Here is a 7,954-nt window from a genome sequence, read left to right on the forward strand (position 1 = left end):
GCCTGGCAAGAATAAACACTCCTGGGCACCAGCTCAAGGTTTATCACTGTGCCACGTGGTGAGACATTGATCCATCACATCAGACGTTAGATGAATTTGTGCAAATGTATCAACTGAACAGGAAGTGAACCTTTGTGAGCCACGCTTCCTTTTTGCTGGCAATAATGGCAAAATGGCCACAGAGGGGAAACTGTTGTGTATGTATATACCCTGTACACTCAATGTACAGTTACATAAGACCAATGAATGTATCTTCACACTGTATACAATATGCCTGTACCACCAGAGGGTGTAACTGGTGGAGACCTAGAGGTCACCTGTACACTGCAGATAACCAGGTATAAAAGGGAGCTCACCTTACTGTAACCTCACTCAGGAGCTGCAATAAATGGACTAAGGTCACAACAGTTCAAGTGCAATACCTTGCCTCGTGGAGTCATTACTAGAGTGCTTACAGACACTACAGAAACCATTAGAGAGATCAGATCAGGGAGAATGGGCTGGTGTTTCTGTGAAATCATTTGTAAAAGGGAAAGAGGCCATTTTGAAAAGGTCACTCGATTGTGCCAATTATTTGCTGTCGGCTGCCACAAGGTAATCCATCTTATCTTACATATAAAGAGCAGGAGGAGACCAAGTCCAGTCAGACCTATCTGATTAAGTATTTATTTTATTCGATGTGATTTACAATATTGGCCACACATAATTCATGAAAACCACATCCAAGATCTTCACTGAATTAATGTTGGCATACCCGAGCGACAAGGAGGAAGAATATCGCTGCCGCCATGGGATAGTATCAAACACCCAGTGGGCAGAACGCAGCCAAGAGCAGAGGAAGCCGGGAGGTGACACCTTACCTGAAGACTTCTCCCAATGGCCAAAGGAAGAGCGCTGGATGCACCACAAAGAGCCACATCAGCCACAGTGCCAGGAGGTACCCCTCGTCCCACTCCTTTCCCATGCCTTGCACGGTGCCCTCTATACCTGCAGAGCAACATGGCACAATTTAATCACACTGGGCAAGTTGGCAGAGCACATCTAGCTGAACAAACTGGGTCTGTTGTCAATCTGCTGACCCTACTTTGGCACGTGCCGCACTCGGGGGGGCGGGGGGGGGGGGAGGGGGATTAACCACGGGGCGGATGGGGCTGCAGCCCCAGGGTCACCAAAGAACATAGACCCACCAAATAAATGTAGGGAACAAAAATATAAGGCCTCCCAAATAGGCTGAATAAAATAGCCAATGAGAGGAAAATCAAAACCAAGGAAAACATTGTTTATTGGTCTAACATGTACATACCTATTTTTGCAGAGACAAGATCTTTACCGTTTATCTGTGTTATTATTTAACTGTGTTATCAGAACCAGAATATATATCTACTTTGTACAGAATATATGCTTTCATTGTTGAATATACCGGCCTTTGTTTTCATGATCAGAATCATGTACGTAATGTAATGAACATGAACAGACGTAACTATAGGCTCATTTGGATCAGTTTGCCACAGGCCCATCAGGTCCTTAATCCAGCCCTGGCCAAACTACTATCCGAGATCTATCTTTCCCCATACGGCTACCCTATATACCTGAGATTTATCTTCCCCATACGACTATCCTATATACCTCTATAAGGTCCCCTCTCATTTGCCTCCTTTCAAGGTAGAAGAGTCTGAGTTTCTCCAGGTTTTGCTCATAACTCAGTCCCTCGGACACGGTGAATCGGCCTCGTGGTCCTTCTCTGCACTGCCTCCAGGTCTTGAATATCTCCCTTGCTTCTTACTGAATCAATGAATTGAACGTGAAAATGGGGTGGCAATGGTGACCTGAGCAGTTTTTCCGTATTTCAGACAACCACTGCAATGAAGTTTGTGAGCCATCTGTCCTTGTTACAATTGCCTTTGCTGCACATTATTGTTGTGCCAACTCATGCCCTGAAAAGCAAAGGTGAATCATTCGTCGGTTCAGGAGAAAGCATTGCAATACTACTAAAGCACCACAAGGTGGCGAAGAACACCAGCTTTTGGTTTAAGGCCGATCTTCATTTTCATTTTTTTCCCAGTTTCCCAAGCAATTTTAAGTTACTTGTTTGAAAAATATAGAATGGGGAATTGAGTGTTACATTTTTCATTTGAAAATAACGGGAAAATGTTCAATGTTACCAAAGAAATTAGTTATACTGTGAGTAGCCATTAATCTGATGAATACAAAGCAGTTCTATACAATTATACAATACTTACCTAAACAGCAACTCTAGACACTTACACAGTGAGCAACCCTATAACACTGAATAAAGCTTTGGATACTGACACTGATTCATGACCTGCCCACAATATCAGTTGTGTCTGTATGAGTTCCTAGTTACTGAGCAGTTTAAGTCAGAATCACTGTAACTCTTTAGTATATTTGGTTATGATTAAGGCACTGCGAAATGCTTCTTTACCACTGAATAAGGAATTGTTGAGAAAAACTGGTTTCGTCCATGGCCTGACTGACTGCATAGTCATGAGGTGAGAGTTAGACAGAATATGATGGCCCGAGCTTGATTCCCAGTCTGACCTCAGGAGGGTGCTGATAGAAGCCTTAATGCCACTAGGTTTGGGAGGGGGGTGGAAAGTCATCCAGGATTCCTGCTCTTGGTCATTCTCACATTTATCCACATTATACTTCATCTGCCATGCATTTGCTCACTCTCCTAACCTATCCAAGTCACTCTGCAGCCTCATAGCATCCTCCTCGCAGCTCACACTGCCACCTAACTTAATGTCATCCGCAAATTTGGAAATATTACATTTAATCCCCTCGTCTAAATCATTAATGTACAATGTAAACAGCTGGGTACCCCACTAGTCACTGCCTGCCATTCTGAAAAGTACCCATTTACTCCTACTCTTTGCTTCCTGTCTGCCAACTAATTCTCAATCCACGTCAGCACACTACCCCCAATCTCATGTGCTTTAACTTTGCACATTAATCTCTTATGTGGGACCTTGTCGAAAGCCTTCTGAAAGTCCAAATACACCACATCAACTGGTTCTCCCTTGTCCACTCTACTAGAAATTAGGGCAGGCGATCAAAAGCTTGGTCAAAGATGTAGGTGTGAGAGCGTCTTGAAGGAGGAGAGACGGAGAGGTTTAGGCAGGGAGTTCCAAGCTTAGGTCCTAGGCAACAGAAGGTTGAATGATTATAATCAGGGATGCTCAAGAGGTCAGAATTAGAGGGGTGCAGATGTCTTGGGGAGGGGAGGGAGGGAGGGGGGGGAGGATGTTGTGGGGCTGGAGGAGATTACAGAGATAGGGAGGAGCGAGGCCATGGAGGGATTTGAAAACAAGGATGAGAATTTTGAAATCGAGGCATTGCTTAACCGGGAGCCAATGTAGGTCAGCGAGCACAGGGGTGATGGGTGAGTGGGACTTGGTGCGAGTCAGGGCACTGGAGCAGAGTTTTGGATCACCTGTAGTTTACGTAGGGTAGAATGTGGGAGGCCAGCCAGGAGTGTGTTGGAATAGTCAAGTCTAGGAGGTAACAAAGGCATAGATGAGGGCTTCAGCAGCGGATGAGTTGAGGCAAGGGCGGAGACGGGTGATGTTACCGAGGTGGAAATAGGGAGTCTTAGTTATGCTGCAGATATGTGGTCGAAAGCTCATTTCAGGGTCAAATATGACACCAAGGTTTCGGACAGTCTGGTTCAGCCTCAGACAGAAGTTGGGGAGAGGGATGAAGTCAGTGGCTAGGGAACGGAGTTTGTGGCGGGGACCGAAAACAATGGCTTCGGTTTTTCCAATATTCATTGGAGAAAATTTCTGCACTTCTAGAGCTGGGTGTCGGACAAGCAGTCTGACAATTTAGAGACCGAGGAGGGGTCGAGAAACGTGGTAGTGAGGTAGAGCTGGGAGTCATTTGCATACATGTGGAAAATGACACTGTGTTTCCGGATGATGTCACCAAGGGGCAACATGTAGATGAGAAATAGAAGTGGGCCAAAGTTAGATCCTTGGGGGACACCAGAGGTAACAATGCAGGAGCAGGAAGAGAAGCCATTGCAGGAGATTCTCTGGCTACGATGAGATGGATCAGAATGGAACCAGGCGAGTGCAGTCCCACCCAGTTGGACGACAGTGGAGAGGCATTGGAGAAGGATGGAGTGGTCAACTGTGTCAAAGGCTGCAGACAAGTCAAGGACGAGGAGGAATAGTTTACATTTATCACAGTCACAAAGGGTGTCATTTGTGACTTTGATGAGATCCGTTTCGGTACAGTGGCAAGGTCGTAAACCTGATTGGAGAGATTCAAACATGGAGTTGGGAGAAAGATGGGCTCGGATTTCGGATCGTTAACACGTTCAAGGACTTGAGAGGACAGGGAGGTTGGAGATGGGCCGGTAGCTTGCAAGGACAGACGGGTCGAGGGTTGTTTTTTTGAGGAGAGGGGTGATGACGGCAGATGAGAGGGGGACAGTACCTGAGGAGAGAGAACCGTTAACAATGTCAGCTAACATGGGAGCCAGAAATGAAAGTTGGGTGGTCAGCAGTTTGGTGGGAACAGGGTCAAGGGAGCAGGAACTGGGTCACATGGACAGGATCTAGGAAAGGTCATGGGGGGAGATCGGAGAGAAACTGGAGACAGATGTGAGGTCAGGGATAGGGCAGGGGGGGCGGCCTTAGAGGAAGTTTGGCCCAATGGGCTAGTGGAAGGAAGGGAAGAGGCAGAGGCGGCTGCATGAATGGTCTCAATCTTAGAGACAAAGAACTCCATGAGCACTTCACACTTATTGTCGGAGGCGAGTGTGGAGACTGGGGGAAGGGTTCTAAAAAGACAGATAGCAGTAGAGAATAGAACCTGGGTTTATCTTCACTTTCCAGAATGATTCTGGAATAGTGAGCAATTTTGGCAGATGAGAGCAGGACCCGATCTGGCGGTGAATGGCTAAACTAGTTGTCTGTCATATTCATTCAGGTCTGTGTCCCTTGGACTTAAGGGAGTGAAGATCAGGGCTATACTAGGGGAATGGCCATGGTGAGAGAGAGTCATTGTTTTAACAGGGACTAGGGCATCAAAAGTGGTGGTGAGGATGTGATTGAGTCGCTGCAGAAATGTCATAGTGAATGGAGGGCCAAAGGCTGGACAGTTGGGAGTTGATAAGTGCAGTTGTAAGAGAGTCGGGAGAAAGTTTGTTCCAAGGATGGACACAGAGGTAGGGTTGGGGGTGGAAGGGGGATATGGGTGGAGAGCAATACGAGGAAGTGGTCAGAGATGGCCTTATCTACGATTGACATGATGTTAGAGCTGCATGACGGGCCAACCTGCTCTGATGAAAGATCCTGTCTGAAGCATTAATCCCTGTCCCTCGATCAAATACTTCGTGTTGTGTTCCTAACACAGATGAGACTGCACACAGGGAGCTTAAAGTAACAGTGACCTCGGTCTTTATTAAGACACTCCAGAGTGAGTAACAGGCCTTAGGGGACGGCTTTTATATAGTGCTCCCAAGGGATGCTGGGATCCCTGGTGGCGGAACATGGGAGCGCATGCTTTACAGATACACAACACTTTGCATTTACTCAAAGCTGATGTTGGTGGGCGCCTGAGAGTGTAGAGAGAGGGAAAGATGTGGCAGCAGTGTGAAAGAGGCAAATGTTTTACCCAACTGGTAACAGATTTGGGGAATAAGCCATCAGGAAAGGGCATTAAAACAAACAGAGGCAACTAGATGTGCTTCTAAAATTAAGTATTTGAGGGATATGGTGAGAAGGAAGGGTAGGTGCAGTTGAGATGAATCAGTGAAAGAATGTCCTGTGCCGATCCCAAATAATTATTTAATGGTGGCTGCAGAGCTGTATCTGTTTCAAAATGTTTGTCTTAAATGAAACTTAGATGGACTGAGGGACTATCTTCAAAAAGTCTAATTTAACCAATGGAGTTAGGATGCTTGACCTGGATTAGTGGTGAATGAACATCCAATACAAGACAAAGATAAATACTTCTGTCTCTCTTGATAGCCTTTTACCTCCAGCTGAGAGAAATAATAGAATCATAGACCCTTCAAACTGGAGGGGAGAAAATGGGAGAATGGGAAGGAGATGATGGTAGGGAGGAGGTAAACAGATAAGATCGGAAGGGAAGAAACAGTTGGGAAGGGCAGTGGAAAATAGAGCTTGGCCAATTACAGGAGCAGTGGGAGAGTGTAAACCAGCATGGTCCTATTTCTGAGTGGGATACTTGAGTGTGTAGTAGGAGATTCCTCCTTCCCCGCCACCACCCTCCCGTGGGAGAATGATGTGTGGTTTGATAGCCGCTTCCTCCAGCCAGGAGAATTGACAGTAGAATTGCCGACATCTCACAGCTCCAAGTTGGTTCGGGATGGTGGGAGGAGAAATGGTGATGGGGGGGTGTTGGGGAAGCGGGTGACTGGGGGGTGGGAGGGCAATGAGGATGAGGGGGGGGTGATGAGGAGGGGTCCCCATGGCTCTATTGTCAGCACCTAGAATCATAGACGTACACACCATAGAAGGAGGCCCTTCGGCCCATCGTGCCTGTGCTGGTTCTGTGAAAGAGCTCTCTCATTAGTCTCAGTCCCCTCCTCTTACCCCAGAGCCCTGAGAATGTCTCCCATCCAATTCCCTTTTGAAAGTTACAATTGAATCTGCTTCCACTGCCCTTTCAGGCTGGGCATTCCAGATCACCATAACTCGCTGTGTAAAAATCTTTCCCGTCTTTTATCCTCTGGATTTTTTTTGCCAGTTGCTAATTATCTTCAGAACATAGTTTCAATCCAAGGAGTAAATGAACACAATCCTACATTCGTTGAAGCAGAAGATAACTTATTTTCATGATTTTGAGTTTAAGCAGCAAGAGAGCATCTCCGAAATGAAGGTGAATTCGCAGTGGGCCGATGTGGGCTATGCCTGTATGGGTAGTGTGTTATGCACCCCATGTCTGGCTAACAGAACTCTATCCCTGTGCATTTTCAGCAGCTTGGCTTGCTGTTTATTAAGCATCGTCATCAATGTGCTTGTGCCCTGCGATAGTTTTGCTTCCTCCTTAAACTCTTTTTGTCTTCACAGGAACAGTCGAATCAATCGCAGAACCTCATCGCCTCTGAATTTTCTACATTGTGCAATATTTTGGATGAAAAGGAACGGAACGTGGTTGAAGAACTGAATGAGGAAAAGGATGATATTTTCCTCAGAATGGAGACACATCTCTGAGACATCCGAGACCATTCACGATAAGCTTTCCTTGTTGTAGACAAATGACCTGCACTTGGGGATGGAAAGTACAATTTTGAAATTATCAGATGATACGAAACTTGGGAAAGTAGTGAATAGTGAGGGGGATGGTAACAGGCTTCAGGAGGACATAGGCAGAATGATGAAATGGGCACACGTGGCATACAATTTAATGCAGATGAGTGTGGACTTTGGGGGGAACAACATGGAGAGGCAGTGTAATCTAAATGGTTTTATTTTGAGGGTTATGCAAGGACTGAAGGAACTGGGGTGCAGGTTTGCAAATACTTGAAGGTGACAGGGAAAGTTGGTAAGACAGTCAAGAAAGCTTGTGGCATCCTTGGCTTTGTAAATGAGGGCATTGAATTCAAAAACAAGTCAGGCTAAACATTTACAAATCACTGTTTAGGCCTCAGCTGGAGTATTGTGTGGAATTCTGGGAACCACACTTGAGGAAGGATGTCAAGGCCTTGGAGAGGGTAAGATGGAGGTTTATTAGGATGAGAGTAGGAATGAGGGACTTCAGTAAAGTGGAGAGATAGCAGAAGCTGGGATTGTTCTCCTTGGAGCAGGAAAAGTCAGGGGGACACCTAATGGAGATATTCAAAATTCTGAGGCGTTTTGATTGAGCAAACGGGGAGAAGCTGTCTCTTCTGGCAACCGGGTCAGCAGCCAGAGGTCACAGATTTAAAATAATTGGTAAGAGAATGAGAGGGGAAATGTGA

Source organism: Pristiophorus japonicus, chromosome 18 (genome assembly GCF_044704955.1).
Source record: "Pristiophorus japonicus isolate sPriJap1 chromosome 18, sPriJap1.hap1, whole genome shotgun sequence".
Lineage (NCBI taxonomy): Eukaryota > Metazoa > Chordata > Chondrichthyes > Pristiophoridae > Pristiophorus > Pristiophorus japonicus.